Here is a 17,295-nt window from a genome sequence, read left to right as displayed (position 1 = left end):
CTTCTGAAAGACTGAATTAAGACAGGCCAGGGGAAATCTGGCTGGAAATCACCAACCTTATTATGGATTTTTCCTCCAAAGATATTCCACATGCTCTATGTGGCTGCCTTGCAATGACAGCTGCTTTGGGGGGAGAGAGAGGGAGGGTGGGAAAGTCAGGGCACTCGGCAACTCAGCTTTTGCTTTACAATGCACCAAAGTCTTGTTGAAAGCAGGGAAACTTGAGAAAGTCTCAAGGCTGTTGCTCTCCCTCAAGGATCTTATGGATTTAACTATTTGGAGCACTAAATCCTTGTTTCTTTTCAGCAACAGCAACCATTGCAAGTTACGGTTGTTGTTCCCCTCTTTCAACCCTCCCGGCTTCCCTTTCAGCTGACACTGAAGATTAGCTTCAAGCTCTAAGACTGTAATGTCTTTGAGGAAAAGCCTTAATGAGGATCTATACTTTTAAACTTTGATCTAATTACTCTTCGAGCAATGTTTCTATTTTGGATGCTGCAAACAGATCAAGTTTGCATGTTTGAAGGTGGCACCATTCGGTGGACAAGAAGTAAATCCCACCCTGTAGGTTAAATAAATTTTCATACATAAATAAAAACATGAATAGCACCTATGTAAAGTAGCTGGCATTATTTCAGAGAATGTTTGAGAGCTGAGCCTGGGGAGCTACTGGAATGCAGAAAGATTTTTTTCTCCCCTTGCTGTATGTTTACCAGTCAAACGGTAGCAGAGGATATTTGAGGCCACAGTGGTGTAATCCATTGAGTATATCAGCAGGGAAAAAGGGCAAAGAGGACTGGAAACTACAGACCTGGCCATAAAGTTCACTCCAGAGTTGCACAGAAGCATTTTCTTGGGCGTGATTAAAACCTCATAGGCTCCAGCCCAGTGATAGAAAGAAAAGCAAGCTGAGTCCTATAAGCCAACACTTTCACTTGATCTGTTGTTGCAGTTTCGGTGTTTTGCATGCTTTTTTCATGCATTTTTATCACCTCAGTCAGCCACTGCTGTGATTTGAATCTATGTGCTGAGCTCCAGCCGGTGTGTGAAAGCTGGTTCCCCTCTGCTGTCATGTGCACTGGGCAGCTTTGCCCAGCGTGGAGCACATTTGGGCACATACCTGTAGAATAAGTGCTGGCAGAGAAGAGCTATCTGAGAGCCTGCTGACCGGGACATGGTTGATTTACAATCTTTGAATCCCCCCCATGCTTTCTTTAAGAGATGGAGGAACATTGCCTGCTTTCCTGGCTGTCCTTGTGTGGATCCTTGTGCTGCTGTTTGGCTTGGCTGGCAGCCTCCTGAGTGTCAAATGCTACCACTGGCAAGTCAGGTGTGAAGCGAATGTGCCATGTTCTGCTTAATGGGGTGTTACTGTAACTTCAAACCTTTGTGGTGACCACTTCTAGGTTAACACCCTTCAGTAACTAACCAAAACACAAACATTAAGCAGGAGGAATGTTAAAATGCGATTACGAGCCATGGTTTTGTCCAATTAGCAGACTGTGCTGCAGGCTTGAGTCAAGTGGCTTGTCTATATAAGGATGTATTAGTCATTTTCTTTTTTTATTTTTTTGACCATAAAAACAACAGATGTGATGCTCTGCGGTCAGCATAGATGAGAATGATTCATGGCTAGGCATATTTAAACCTCCACTAGAAAACTATCCATCTGAGACCCTCTTCACCTCTTCCCCCTCGTTCCAGACAACCAGAGCCAAAAGCACCTGTCACATGATACATCTCAAAAATTATCAGTGATTCTCTCCATATGTCTTAGTTTTGAGGTGGCCAGGAGACATCAGCTGCTCCTGCCTACTCTCTTGGGACTGCCTGGACTTCAGCAACACTAAGATAGCAATGGAGAAGAGGATCCTATGTAGTGTCGATGTGGGTGGTCATAGGAGCTGTTGTGGATGAGCAAGGATCAACTCACACATGGTAACTTGGTCTTGTGTAAGGTGGCAGGCTGCGTTCCCATGTCTGCTCTGGAGCCATCTCTGGAGCACTTTGGAGAGGAATTCAGCTAATGTTAGAGTCAATGCTTTCAGCTGGGGATGTGGGAGTGGGATGGGCTCAGAAAGTAAGGAAAGGGGTCTGTGGACATGGAATATGGAAGAGGTCAGCGGTCAGGGCTTCTGTAAAGTAATTGCAAGGGAAGCAGGAATCATGGAAGGGGAGCTGTGTGTGGAGCAGTAGAGCTTTGGGCAATGATAGAATCAGAAATCCTCTTCTGTATGGCTTGGGGATCCTTGCACGGGAAGCTGAGGCTTGGGATGGAGTAAGAAGAAAGCAGGAGAGAGGAAAAAGCTGTTATCTCATGACCATTTTGGTGGCAACATTGAGGCTGCTTGGTTATCCTTAATCCATAGCCATATCTATGTGGAATGGCCTGGAGCCCCAGGAAGAGTGATCTGCCCAGGCTAGGATGTGTTTGTGCAAAATCAGCCACAGTACAATGAGCTTGGTCTTACTTATGAAGTGGGAATGGAAAGCTGGGGCTGGATGTACAGTTGCCCTCTTAGTACTGCTGCCAGGTCTGAGCTCCTCCTGCTGCTCCAGTAGTCCCTGGCTATCTGGTGGCCTCTGAGACAGGTACACCAAGGAATGGCCTGCTAATAGTAGCTCACATCTGAAGGTCCCATCTCCAGAGGAAACTAAACCAGGAGTCCCACTGGTCTGAGCCCCATGGAGGGCGGGGAATAAGCAAGAGACACAACAGCATTTAAAATGCTTGGAAAACATAGCACAATGAAGTTCAATGTAGGTAAAAATAAACCAGCCCTCTAAAGGTGATGTAAGGTCTCCTCCCACGGAAAGGAGAAACTGGTGGAGGAGTAAGCTTGAAAAACTAGGATGGGGGACAGGTAATGGAGATGAGGCAGCCTTGATGAGCCTTGTCTGACAACAGATCAGATGTGAGATTAGGTGCTGTAATCTGGAGCACAAACAAGACAGGCCAATGAACTTTTTCAGCTGAAGAGTCAGAAGCAATAAATCACAAAGAAGGAAAGCCATGATTTTGTACTCTTGGCTTCTGTCATAACCCGTCCTGTGCTATAAAGTACAAATGTGCATGTGCACAAAGCACATTACAAGAACTCTGGGGCTGCAAAATTCAGCTGTTTCAAATTAAACCGGGAATAAAGGTTCCTTTTGGACTTTTAACTTATTAGCAATTTACTGTAATCTCCTGTGCCTATCTCCTGGCACAGTCTTTAACTTCCTGATGGTGGGCTCAGAAGCACTGCTTACTTCAGTCTCTGGGATCAACACATCCTTCTGCTTTGTCCTGTGCCAAATCTGGCTCCTGTTCAAGTCCTTTTCTGCATGTCCGGCCAGCTTCCTTCCCTCATTTTCAGCTCTCCTGTCCCAAATACCAACTTTCTTATTCAGCAGGTCCTGTGATAATTTCCCACCATAAATTCCCAAGGCAGTTTTGACTAGAACTGCTCACTCCCAACCTGCCCCTGCAGCATCTTCGTGTTGCCACCAGTTTTTCTTTGTCACTGAGTTCTTCCCTTTTATCATTCTCCTTCTTCATTTGTGCTCCTGGTCATTTCTCCATGGGTTGTTCTCTCACTGGGGTTGTTTGTCTAATGCCCGTGTCCTGCCCCAGTGTGAATCTGCTCAGTTAATTCTAGTTCTCATGCTCAACACAGCTCTTTGTCAGGGCATCCATTGCCTTTCTCTGAGCCACAAATTTTGCAGTCAGCCATGGGAAGGGAGAGGTTCTCCCTGGCTCTTTCTCCAGTATCAGGCTTTTTTCTCATTGTTTGGATTCCTGTTCTTCTTATTTTTCTGCACACTTTCAGTTTCTCTCTCTCTCTCTTGCTCATGCCAGTCATCAAGGCATGAAGACATTTGATAAAGCCTTGCGAAGGAAAGGGCAAGGTTTTTTAAAGTGGAAAAAGCAGTAGGTAAAATTAAAAATCCATCCTCCCCTTTTCTTGAGAAGAGCAGATTTCTCACTATGCATCATTTCTAATGCTACTCAGGTTCCCTGGATTCCTTGTGATCTGTACCCGTTTGGGTGAGCTCTAAGCAAGAACCCAGGAACCTGGTATCATGTGGAATTTGTGAAGTCTACAGAATGACTGCTGGCATGAGGTCAGCCCACAAACCTGCCACCACTGTGTTGGAGGCAGTGTCTATATGATCAGTGAAGCATTTAGAAGGGTCTCTATAATGGCTGGAAATGCCTGGTCCTTGCCTACCTCCATAGGCTGAGGCCATCTCCTGTCTCTCCTTTCTCATATTCTTCTAGATAAGCATGCCCCAGGTAACCTGGTAGATTAATATGTTTTACCAACATGTGGTGAGTCCCTGAAAAACAGCCAGGTAGTTACCCAATGCAGAGAGTTATCATTGACGAAGATAACTCAAGAACTGAAACTGGACAGAAATTTTGGTGCTTGAGCTAGTTAATCCTAGAATTACATTTATTTACTAAGGTCCAGAGCTGTGCTAACATGACTCTACTGCTGTCAGTGGCTGTGCTAATGGTGCTAACACACTGGGTGGTGGGGTTGTACTTGTTTGGTCAGGAAGCTTGTGGGGATCTCTGAACTATGCAATGAGAATGGAAGTTCCTGCAGTAATCAAGTCTCTGTTAACTAAACTGCAGAGAAACCCACACAGATGATACCAGTGATAGATCCTAAGCTGGACACTGTTCAATGACATGGAGTTTATACATGATAGAGAAATGTGAGATCCATTCTCCTGTAAGTGCTTGCAGAATGAAAGTCAGGAAGAGAAAAAAAAAATCCAAACCCAAGAAAAAACTGTCTTGTAAAAGTAACTTTTATGTAGGTTCTGAGACTGTTTATAGGCTGAGGTGATCATTAAAATTACTTTTTACTGAAGGAATTATTCCTCTTGTTCCTTTGCAGGCGCACAAACAACTCTGCTATAGTTTTTTTTTTTTTTTTTTTTTTTTTTTTTTTTTTTTGAGTTGAATAGTTGTAAATAAAACTATTTATTCTGGTATCTGGCAGAGGAAGTTAGGTAAAACACCTAAGGGCACTTTATTGATGCTATATGAAATGTACATTTTTCTTTTGGCCACCATAGCTGTATTTCACACACACTGGCACTGCATCTCTTCTGGGAGGCTGAGATCCAGTCTCAGGTAAGCCCCAGCTCTAGAGGCCTTCTCTGGTTTTGCATGTGTTCTTTCCAGTTGTTGCCAAAGTAGTTTGGGGCATAAAACACTCCTTCCTTTAAAATTTGTATTTCATTTGCTGTTCTTGTTTTTAATACTTCCAAAAGCAATTTCATTAAATCGTGGTGGCAGGGTGAAGAACCACAGTTTTGTCTTTGTTGATTGCAAAAGCTGAAAACCAGTCCCAGAGGCACATTTATTTTTAGTTTTACAGGACATAGTTTAATCGATCAGAAATGGTCGTGATCACATGAAAACTGTTTACCTTCTGAATCTATGCCAATAACATAGTGAGATGGCACTCAGGACCTTGAATAAGCTCTCTGAATTGCTCTGAAAAGACTTTGTAAGTGCCTGTCAGCCCTTATTGATTCTAGATACAAACTTAACTACTATCCCACTTTATCTGAACGTGGCCCTTCAGGCAGTATCCTGTCTGCCTTTTAGAGAGCATCACACAGGCTTAGCTGACATGCTAGTTACAAATGGTATGTTTGAGAGAACTGAGAGCTGAAACAAGCTGCTTGCTATCCAGGGCTGCAGAGTTGGCTTTTTATCCAGCCAACAGGGATGCAGGGGCTGTGTTTTCCAGCCGGTACTTATAAAGTGCCTGACGTGGACACTGTGTCTATTTATCTCCTAAGGCTCTGTGAGGAGCCAACCCAAACCAAATGGCTCCTGTTCCCTTGAGCTTTGACTCCAAAGCTGGAGTGTTTGGTGCTATTTTAGGTAGGCTGAATATAGTCCTAAGCAAGTGTTTGTTATAATAGCAGGCAGTAAATGTTTGGAATTAATAATGGTACTAAGTATGAGCTGTAGTTTTTATAAGCTTTCGGAAGTCCACAATTAACCTAGTACTCTCAGAGTTTAAAAACATAAATAAAAATATACCAGTGTGACCACTCCTTTCAATCCGGCCTTTGGAGAGAGTAGGCAAAGAATGAAGACAAGGGCCGGGTGCTTGAGTTGGTGTAGCCCGAGAGATAAACAACAGGGCAGATGTATCAGATATTACCTGCTTGACAACCAGAATGTTTGCCAGGTATCAAGAATGATGAATATACAACAACCAGTTAGGTTAATCATTTTTATTTATCAGCAAGAAAGCTTACTGCGCCGTTCCATGTCAATAGGCTACTGATGTAACATAAAGTGAGTTTTGTTTTCATACAGGGGTGGTGACATCCCCCGTGCTCCTGCAAAGTAGCAACAAACAACAACAGGAGGCAGCAGGAGGCTGAAGTGAGCATGGGGTCTGCAAGCAACAGGAAAGCCTGAGCAGGTCTTCACACCATGCAGCTCATTTCTGCAGGGGCTGCTACTTATCTTCCTGAGGGCCAAATTAAAAAGCAGTCTCTGTTACCAGCCTGACAGACACAGCATTAACTGCCTAAAGGCACTCTTTTGTTTAATACCCTCCTTGGTGAGGCCCAGAGATAGCAGCCATGCTGCCACAGGCCCTGTCTGGGAATCATTCCTCAAACAACCCAACTCAGTGGCTTGGAGACAGTGCTGTCCCCTCAGTATCCAGCAGAAAACATGTTTATGGATAGGTGGGAAAGCAGTCCTTGGTGGATGGCCCCTTTCCCTGCTGTGAAATGGAGCCACACTGGGATATGCACAGGTGGCCATGAACCAAAAGCATGCCAGGAACCATCCTCATGGGGTAGTCACTAAGTTTCTGTGCCTGGGAAAGTTCCCTGTTATATCAGTGCAACCTGTGCGTCACCATTTGCAGGGTTTCAAGAACAGAGGAAGCTCTTGTATGAAACCTCTATATGAACTAGACTTTGAACTTCCCTAAAATTGGAGTTATTCAGGTCTGAGGTTTTGCTTTGGGCCCCTCTCAGTGTTGACTTTTTCTTGCATTTGGACTGTCTAGGTCAATACTGGATCTTTAAACCCTTAAGAGCACCTATTTTTAGTTACCAAAGGAGACAGTTTTATTTTTAGGAAAAAAAGGTGGTATGAGGAGAGGTTTAAAGCTGTCCATCCAGATACTGTGGATAGTGCCAAAGTGTTCTTTGGCACTATTACAAATAGATTAATGCTTGGTGTGCTGACGTTTGTCAGCCTTTCTGGTGACCTGCTAGTAAATGAACAGTTCCTTCACAAGTGACCATCGATTTGTTCAGCAAATAGAGATGAAAGCTGATGGGACTGTTGCCTGTATTTCAGCTCAAAATGCAAGAGGTTTCACGAGTCTCCATTTTGAAAAGTCAGTTATAGCTCCATTGCACTTATTATTACTTTACTGTTATAATTATTGCTACTAATAATCAGTAGGAGTTTAATATACTGGTGTTGTAATCAGTGCCACTTTTAGCTTTATTGAAATGCACTAATATTTTAAGTATCCCAATTTATTTTCAGAACATCTGGAGGTCCCAGCCAGGCTGGGACACCACAGCATGTGATATTATTTAAACAAACAGCAAATTCTGATTTCTGCTACAAAAATCTTGTGATCTCTGCTTAGGCTTTGTTATGCAAACCCTATAAGCTTGCCCCTAACTCTGACTATGATGTTTTTCAACTGTGGCAACATATTTGTCTTAAAAAAAAAAAAAAAAATCTTAATGCATTTGAAGCAAGATAAGTGCCAACCAGAGGACAAAACTGCCAGATATTCCTTTGTAAAACACTCCTGGCAAGGATGGGAAAGTGTTTCACACAGCTTTTAGGAGAGGTAGTGTCAATGGAAATGTCTGAGAGCCCTAGGGACTTCTGCCCCAGCATCTCCCATGCTTGCAGCAGGAGCTGTGGCAGGGCACAGGGACCACAAGCTCTCACCAGTCCCTACTGTCATGTGAAGAAGCAGCAGCAGCAGGAGGAAGGCACTGCTATAATGCGTCTACCTCCCTCAACTCCCTGGCAGTGGGAGAGGAGCCTGCTTCTGCTCTTTGCAGTCATCTTCAGCTCCATCTGTTTCCAAAAGCTGCAGGTGGGGATTGGGCATTCCCCCTCCCCACCCACTCCCCACTTTTCCTGGCCAATAATTTAACAATGGAGAAATGCAGTTTTGAGCTGACTCCGATATTCTGTAGATTTGAATCAAATTAGTGGAACAGATGTGATGGAAAACCTTTCTTTGGGAGATACACAAAATAATGGGGGGACAATGTGCCACTCTTCATCTGCTAGAAGTGGTTATTTCTCCCTCTGCTTTCCTATGGGACTGGGGTGCTCCTCCTTCCAGTTGAGCCCTTTGGGAAGGGATTGGAATTGGAATAATGTTGTATTCTCCCTCTGGCAAAGGAAATTTGAGGTGTGTCTGAGTGTTTTCATTGACAATCTGTCAGTCAGTACGAGTTCCCTCCTGCAGTCCCATTGCGCCACCCTCTACGGTGTCCTGGCAGCCCAGGTCACTCTTATGGGTACCTTCCCTGAACTGCCTGCACTGCTGCTTGGCACGTTTATCAATAAAATGACTTAAACCTCTTTCATTTGAATTTCATGGAGTAGATTGATGCTGCTGTTCCTAAAAGTAGATTTTCCTCAGATAAATTGTGGAAAATGATAGCAGCAAAATGTCAAATTTAGAAGAAAGTGGGTGGAAACCTGAATTTTGTCACTTCAGCTTACTGATTCAGCTAGCAATAAATTGGAGTTTTCAGCTCCCCGCTCCCTCCCTCACCTCCTTCACGGCAGGCGAGTGTGACTGTGCCTAAATTTGATGCTGTGAAAGGGTCACGGTGAACTCCTTTTCCCGCGCCCAGGTGGAACACGGCGTACGGAAGCGCTGTTGCACAAACATGAGCTCCTAACACTCGCAAATGTTACACCCAGCTACGGTTACAGGGGAAGGGTTTCCATGATGCATTCCTGGTCCTCTGACATAGTTGTGGTGATTTATATGCATGCTGGGGTGAGGCAGGGGAGTTTGGGTGAGCAGCAGGTGTTTTGGGGAAAGCCACTTCCACTGGCTCTGACCCTGTAGCCTCAGCCTGGCTCCTTGTTCCTTGGGAGCTTTTTTTACTCCAAGGCAAAGGTTTTTGTGTGAGGTTTGGAAAGAATGCAAGAGGTGATTTGGGAATATTATATAAGCAGAAGTGAAGATATGGCAGGCCTTGTGGTTTGAGAGGGTGATATGAAGAGAGGCTTGAAGCCCACTGAAAACTGGTAAATGTAGCCACACCAAGGGCGTGAATGCCCAAACAGGACCACTCAGCACGTTTCCCGGCTGTGGTTTATGGTCCAGGTATAGCAGCCTGACTGGTGCCATTGGGTGAGGATTGCTAGCTCCCAGGGGAGATCTGATGGGTATCCTCTGCGCAAGGCACTTGTTCTACGCACCACAAACCAAAATCTAAATGTCCTCCAAACATTTAATGACCAATCACACCATGGGGCCTGCCTCTCATCCAGCAGAAGGTGGTCCAGAGTGCACTCTGCTGGCCCTCCTCATTCCCTCCTGAATGTCACATTTGTTTTTCTTGTCTGCAAGGAAGGCTAAGTGCCTCAGTTATAATACTTCTTTATGTCTGCCATATGACCATGACAGAGATCTAAGAGTCATTGAAAGAACCTAGAATTCATGGCCAGGCATATGTGGTTATGAACTTGATATGGTGATGTGCTGTGACTGGCATGGAGAAGTCTAGGCTGAGATGCTCCACCAGTCACCCACCCTGCCTAGAACTAGTGGATCCTCAGCTATGAGAAACATCTGGGTTTGGAAACTGGGCTTCATGACAAATGTACACCAGTCAGAGGGAATTCAGAATAGGGCCGTGTTAGTGGTCAGTGGTTTAGAAAAGCTGGGTTGTGGAGGAAGACTGAATGACTGGGGTGGTTTGATGAAAAGAAGAGTACTGGGGAGCAGAGGGGGTTGTAACAGCCTTTGGATATCTGTAAGACTGATGCATAACAGACAGAAGCAATCCGTTTTCCATGTCCATGGTGAGGAAGATAGGTTGGGTTTAAACAGCAGAAAGGGATGTTGAGGTTAGATCATCAGTGGGGATAGGGAAGTACTGGAGGGAGCTGGGTGGGGAAGATGTGGATCCCCATCTTTTGGTGCTCTGAGGTATAGGTAGGACAGATAGAGGTATACAGTTAGGAGCGATCTTGCCTTGGAAAAGCTTCATGACTGGCCCTATGACACTGTTGGAGTAAAATGACTAATGTGACACTGAGTGTAAGGTTTCATAGGTGTGGGAAGTGAACAGAAACTGAATCAGGATGCTGCACCAGAACACAGGGAGCAGCTAAACAGGCTCACATACCACAAATGATCCTTAAAAGTATATGAAGATATCCCCCCAGCTTTTCCATAGCTTTCTTTCATGTCATCCTTACATTCTTTTAACAAATTTTTAGAACATTACTGTGACTTCTGTGAAAAAGGCATGTTGCGTGCCACTGTGTTCACATACCGATGCCATATAAAAAATGTAGGCTGTGTGGGCTCAGCATTTCAGCTCACTAACATCTACTGAATCAGAGCCAGCAATAAATCAGGCAAAGACCTGGTGTGGGCAGTTTTTTGACCTTGTTTATCTAAGGTTTGGTGTGGTTGGCTGTAAAGTCCACTTCCTTGTGAGAGCAGAATTTGTCTGTTTGAAAGCAGGGGTAGCAAGTCGTCATAATTTTGGAGCTAAATTAAATTTCTGGGTAAATGATATTATGCTGTATTTTATTAGCTGTGATTAGCAGTGTGAATAGCCCCACTATTACAGAATTTGATGGAGATAGTCCTGTTAACCATACCAGAATCTCCTCACCTGCCTCAAGTGTTTTACTTTGTCTTGGAGGGATGTGAAGAAGGAAAACAAGCAAACAAACAGACTCATCCATTTCCAAGAGGATCACAGGGAAAAGAAATAGTTTCATCCACATTAAAAAGCTCTGGTGGCCTTTTCTCTGAGAACATTTACCTCCCCTGAAATGGGACATGGATTCAAAATTTGGCAGGCTTGTGATGGTCTTACATTAGGGAGGCACCTTTGTATCTGTGTGGAAATCTGCTTGTGACTGCAAAACTCTCATCCCTTTATAAATAGCCAGCTCAGTGAGGCTTTGTGACTTAAATCCATAAAGGCTTTGCTCCTATCCACATGGTTGTACTGAGGGGAGCAACTGAGTCAAGAGGGATTCCCCCACAGCCTGACATTCCTCCTCTGCCATGTCCCTGTCCAAACACAGACATGGGAAGTCACAATTGTATTTCTCATTTACCCTCAGTGTTTTGCCAACAGGGCAGCAGAAGCAAGCTTTGGGAGAGCTGGGTGAGGAAATTTGGACTATGTGGGTTGGCTAGCTAGTGGGAAGGGACTGAAGGGGAAATGGGAGATCTAGGAGGCACTGTGTGCCTGAGAGGATGGTGGGTTGCAGAGTGACTGAGGATAGAGGAAGAGTAGAGGAAAGAAGCATGGTAACTAGAAGGGAAGGCAAATATGAGCTGTGGGTCTCATTGCTTGAGAATTTTCTTTCTCTCTCCCTTCTTTTGATCCATTAAAAAAATAAATTATATATAAATAAATGCTTTCCCTGAATATGTGCACAGGAAATTAAGGAGCTAGAATCATTGTAGATAAAACAAAACAATGAACCAAACAACAACAAAGAAAGAAGTGGGAGAGACTTTTACTATTTTCTTAAAAGACAATAATATTAATAATCAAAACTCAGGTTTTATATAGCATTGTACTTGAAGATGTATCAGAACAAGGCAGGTATCATTATCGCTGGCCTGTGGATGAAACTGAAATGAAGACTTGCCAAAGGTCAGCAGGGATGGAACTAATCTCATATAACCATACATCTTCACCTGAACTAGACACCTACACTCTCTTAGTAGGCAATAGAGAGCAATTGGTACTTCTTGAGCCTGACTCACTTGACCTATTTCAGACACCTACTTTAAGATGGGGTGAATCTCATCTTAGAGATGGTTGTTTCCCTGCAGTGCGTACCAAGGGCAGCCCTCGGGTGACCATGTCACCTGGAAATGTCTCTTCTGTAGAGGTTTACAGCTAGATGAAACAAACCCCATCCCGCAGTCAGGATCAGTGCCAAAGCCATAGCAAAATGGTGCTGTAGGATTTTGGCATGTGACAACCACCTCTCAGTACAGAAAGCCTGTCAGGCTGGCTTGCTCTTTTCCAGCTCTTGGTTCTTATGGCTTGCACACTGATAGTGTAGAAAACCCCTGGTGTTAGAAACACAAAATGGGATGTTTCCCTCAGCAGCACCTGGGTCTTTCATTTTTCTCTAAGATCCCTTTCTCGTTGAGGAATCACCTCTGCTAAGGGATTGCCTACACTGCTAAATTCAATTCAATATAAATGTTCAGAACAGGGTTCAAATACAGTCATGTTGGCCTTACACCCAATTCAGCAGAATGACTCAGAAGAGTAAAATCTAGCAATCTTGGTTCAAATGGCTTATAAGGAATTTTCCAATCCACCAGCTCCAGAAATACCATGATCTGGGAATGGTGCTTGCTTTCCCTTTCTTTCTTTGTATGCATAAGGGGGAAAAGGGAAGTGGAGACCTATGTGCAGTCTTGTACTCCTTGTTATTCTTGCATTTGTTTGATATTTTCCATTAATTCCTGTGTTTTGTGTTTCAGCGCCTTTGTTTTCCTTTCCTCTCTTTTGAGGAGACTGATGGTGAGCGCTATGTTATTATTAGGTTTGGCATTACTTGATTAATTTTTTTTTTCTTCTCTGCGTCTCTGTGATTGGGATTAAGTTTTTTCCTGCCTCTACATTGTAATGTTATATTTGTTTTTACAGTCAGCACCTTGCTGTGCAGTTGCTTGAAGGAGGAGGAGAGCAGGCACGTTCCTCGGCTCATGTTTTGCAAGACATTTTTAGTCCTCTTCCATGTGTTAGTAACCTGGCCTGCTCCTGCCTCCTGGCCTGTTCCCATTTTGACAGAAGTAAAAAAGCCTCCTCTCTGGGACTGTGTCTCTGTTAGGGCTTTCAGGTTTGACGGGGCCGAGTCAAAGTAATGGTTGTTGAGAGACGTGTTCCTCTGAGAAATGCCACCACCAACACACCGCAGCAGTTTGGGAAGCAAAAACCTGTGACATTTTGTCATTATTCACTCCAGTTGAGATGATTTATGAGCAATCAGACAGCTAGAAGCTGCATTTCAGGAGTTAAATGAACTTGCCCAGCTCCATTTCCCCACTTGCAGCTTTGGTCTTGCAGGGCTGGAAGGGAGCACCGCTGCCTGCATCTCCCACACGCCCCCAGAAGCACGACCACCCCAGCTCCTCCCCAAACCAACTTTTTTGGCTCCACGCTCATTTCACACTGCAGAACAACACGTTCCCTCTGCCAGCCCAGCCCTTGGGTCTTTGTACAGCCAGCCTTCCACTGACGGCGGTACGAGTCTCTTTGCATAGAGAGTGGGTGCGAGAGCCTCCCACTCCCAAACCTCTCTGTGGATGGGTGCCAGCCTCCTCCGTAAATCATGGCTCTTCTCATCCCCCACCCCTGGAAAAGCAGCCTCCCTTCAGACCGCCTAAGCACTGCTGGGGGCTGAGCCTGCCCTCAGCATCCCAACAAGTCGCATCAGCACTGGTGCAGCCCCACTGGTTGCTAGCTGCAGAGAGGCTGCCAAGGTCGGCTACCCCTAGGCACTCTGAGCTGTCTAGACCAACTCTGAACAGAGCCAGGACATTGCCACTGGAGCAAAACTTCCTGTATTTGCAAATCCATCTACCTACTCGGATGACCCTAATCACCATACATCTGTATAATTAAATCCTCTTTCTAACTTATCTTTTTTCTCAGCCCAGCTCAAGCTCCTTGCCCTGCTTGACTTCGCTTCTTTGCCTATCAGCTATCATTTGGCTGAATGAAGCACCTGGGAATTCAGTTTTTAGGAGGTGAAGTGTATATTGTCCCCCGAAGGGAGGGAGCTTGGGGAGGCAGGATGGCAGCCAGCTCTTTCCTGGCAGCGATGGGAATGCTGACGTGGAGCTGCCAGTCGGTGGGTGGGCGTAGCACAGCTGCCTCCTTCGGTTGGGTCCAACCCCTTTGCAAATGCGGGTGAGGGAAGGAGGCTCAGGGTGACCAGTTCCCCCTTCATGCCATGGCTGAGGCCCTTTTCTCCTCCCAGCTCCTTTCTGGTGACAAGCCGGTGTCTGCGCTTTGGTGCTTCAGAGACATGTAAAGTCAAAACAAAATAACGATTTTCAGCAAAAAAAGTTCTTTGCATGGTGAGCGTGAGTGGCACAGATTTCTCTCCCATTTGTCCCAAGCCGTACGTGTCAGATGTGGTTTCCATATGGCAGCTATATCTCTCAGTACACCCACACTGGATGTATGCATTGGTATACCAGTGGCTGTGCTGAGCCGCAGATAAATGTTTAGCATTCCTTAGTCAACTGGAAGCTCTGTGTGTATGTATAGGGTGTGCGTGGGGGTGAAGCCCAAGGAATATAAAAACAGGCATATGGCATTTTTTAACTCATCACACAGATAAAAAGGAGAAATAAATATAAGGCAACACACTAAAATAGCATCAACGTCTTTGAAGTAAACCCACTAGTAAGAGAAACTGAAGCGGAGGCTGCTGCATCAGCCCACAGCTCCAAGCCCAGCACCTTGTCCTTGCATTTTTTGGTGCCCCACATTTGATGAGATCTCAGGATGTGCTCCCTTAAATAGGGAACCTTGGACTCACAGCACTTTATGCCTCATTGGCACAACCATGGTTTGGACACACCAAAAGTGACTTTATCATTCTTCCAAAGCACGTGGACAGCTCTAGTTCATTTTACTGAACGGAGGTTGTGCTGAGTTAAGCACAAGACCATCACTCTGTATCCTACCATAGGCAAGATGCCTGCTGCATACATCCCATAGACCTGATGCAGTTGTTTAAGCCTAAGCAAGCAGTGTTGCCTGAGGCACCCTTGGGTTTTGGCATGTCCTTTGGCTGCCTTTCCAGTAGGGTATGACTGTCTCTGTGCTGATGCTTCAGACATTGTGGGGAGCTGGAAATAGCACCGCTCACCTGTGCTTAGCAAGTGAATCAAGCTCTCAGCCTTGACATAGTGCCTTGTGCTAATAGAGAGGCTGAAGTTCATCAGAAACTGAAGTTCATCAGAAAAAATGCTCCAGTGAAGTGATGGTGCATGAAAAGTTTCACCAGAAGGTCTTTTTCCAAAAGGTACAGAAGTGCAAACAAAAAGGCCACTGAAGAAGCAGGGTCAGCCCCTTCCCTGACAATTTGTTTAAGTGTGAATTTTTCTATACCACACATGAAATTCTGGATAGACGTGCTATCAGCATTCACAGTATTGCTACTTTGTCTGCCTGGAGATATCTCCCTTCCTCCTGCTTGGAAATACCTTCAGCACGTGTCCTTGTAAGATGGAAAAATCGCCTCACGGTGTGGTCTTGGATTGAGTGGTTTGAAATGCAGGGAAATTCCTCCCTCCTCCAGCATGGGAGGAACCAGGAGAGAATGCTTATAGTTAGAAAGATGGAAATATAGTTAGAAAGATGGAAGGGTGGGGAAATTCCAGGGCATGAGCAACCCCAAAGGGTTCACGGGATTCTGGGTTTGCCATGGTGATGGCTCTCTCTGAGGATGCCCTATGCCTGTCTTCACCTGCCCACCCTTCTCCTCACAGACCCTGTACAGAACACATGGAGAAACCTGAAAATCAGCTCTGTATTTCAGGGGAGTGAACCTTGGACAGTGGGATACTCCTGAAGTTCTGGAAGGAGGACCTTCAGCCTGAGTCTTCCCCTTGAAGGGGAAAAGATGGCCTTGCCTGGGCTCTTTCTGTTCCTGGTTGTGCAAAGACCTTTATCTTATGCTACTTTAGGCACTACTTGGGTCATTTTGGGTTTTACTGGCTCAGGGTTAGCAGGGGGAAGAACCCTTTGAACAAAGGCCTTTTATCTTAGGAAATACTCAATTCATTTTATTCCTTTGGGACAAGTGAAGCTGTTGGTGTCTGTTAGTGGATTTGACATAGCAAAGGTATTTTTTATTTTCTTTTCTTTTGCCCTGAACTGTTTTTCTAGGCAGAGTCTGAGATCCAGATATGGGATGCCTGTGTGAGGAAATAGGCAGTCTGTGTAATGAAGCACTGGCCTGTGTTATGATAAATGCAAAATGATTAAGAGGTGAGAGGAAATAGACTTGGGAGAAAAAAATAATAAAGAAAATAAGGGACAAGTGTTTTGTCCGTCTTGGGGGGCAATGGATTTTATTACTTGCTGAGGGTCTATTGCAGGGCAAGGTGCCAAAACCCAAATGATTTCCACCATCTGAGTAGGGTAGCAAGCTATCAGAATCTTGTTGCCCAGGTCACATTCATTCCTCACATGTGCTGGAAATTCATATGGAGAAGAAAGAGTGTGAGAGAAGGATGTACCAGGAAGCTTAGATCTTGATGTCAGTGACACCCCCGGGGACAGGGCATGTTGTCCCTGGCTGGCCATGAGGGCCAGGGGCAGGCAGGACAAGCCACATGGGAGCTGATAACACTGTTGGTGTTCATGTTTCCCTCCTGAGCTGATCCCTGTGCTGTTCAGACTGCCAGCATCCCTATTGGAGCTGGCCCCAAGCTGTGGCCTGTAAGGAGAAAACTTTCCAGTGGTGGTGTGGTCATGAAACCACGAGCAGATGAGTGTGTGTGGGTGTGATTACACAGCCCTGCACAAACAGACTGAAGATGGAAACGTGCCCTCCTCTCAATTCCGGGCTGCAGAGAGGTATTGGATTTGGGGCTCACAGCTGGGGGTAGTGTGGTGCACGAGTTTGGAGACCAGCCCTCCTGCAGCTTGGGTGACAGCATGACAGCATGTCACGCAGGGATGTTCTGCTGGTGGTACAACAAGGTACCACCCCCTGGGCAGGGATGGAGAAAGCCCCCAGTCAATGTGCGTCCAGAATATGCAATTATTAACCTGAACTGTCTTATTTGGTTAATGCAATCAGCAATAATGCATTACAACTTCAGATGCAAAGGACTGAAACCTTAAATAATTGTTGTTGCTCAGTAAAATAGTATGGCTCCAAGAGCATCAATGAATTGGTTGATGGGCCCATATGGAAATCTTTATCGGTGAAATGTATTTTTTTTTCCTCTTTTTGTGGTATGTGATTTGGTCCACTGCAAGCAGCTGAACGATTTGCAAAATCTCAAAGCA

The sequence above is a fragment of the Netta rufina genome (assembly GCF_964035555.1).
Source record: "Netta rufina genome assembly, chromosome: 1".
NCBI lineage: Eukaryota > Metazoa > Chordata > Aves > Anseriformes > Anatidae > Netta > Netta rufina.
The sequence above is the reverse complement of the archived record's forward strand: the minus strand, read 5'-3'. Positions refer to the sequence as shown.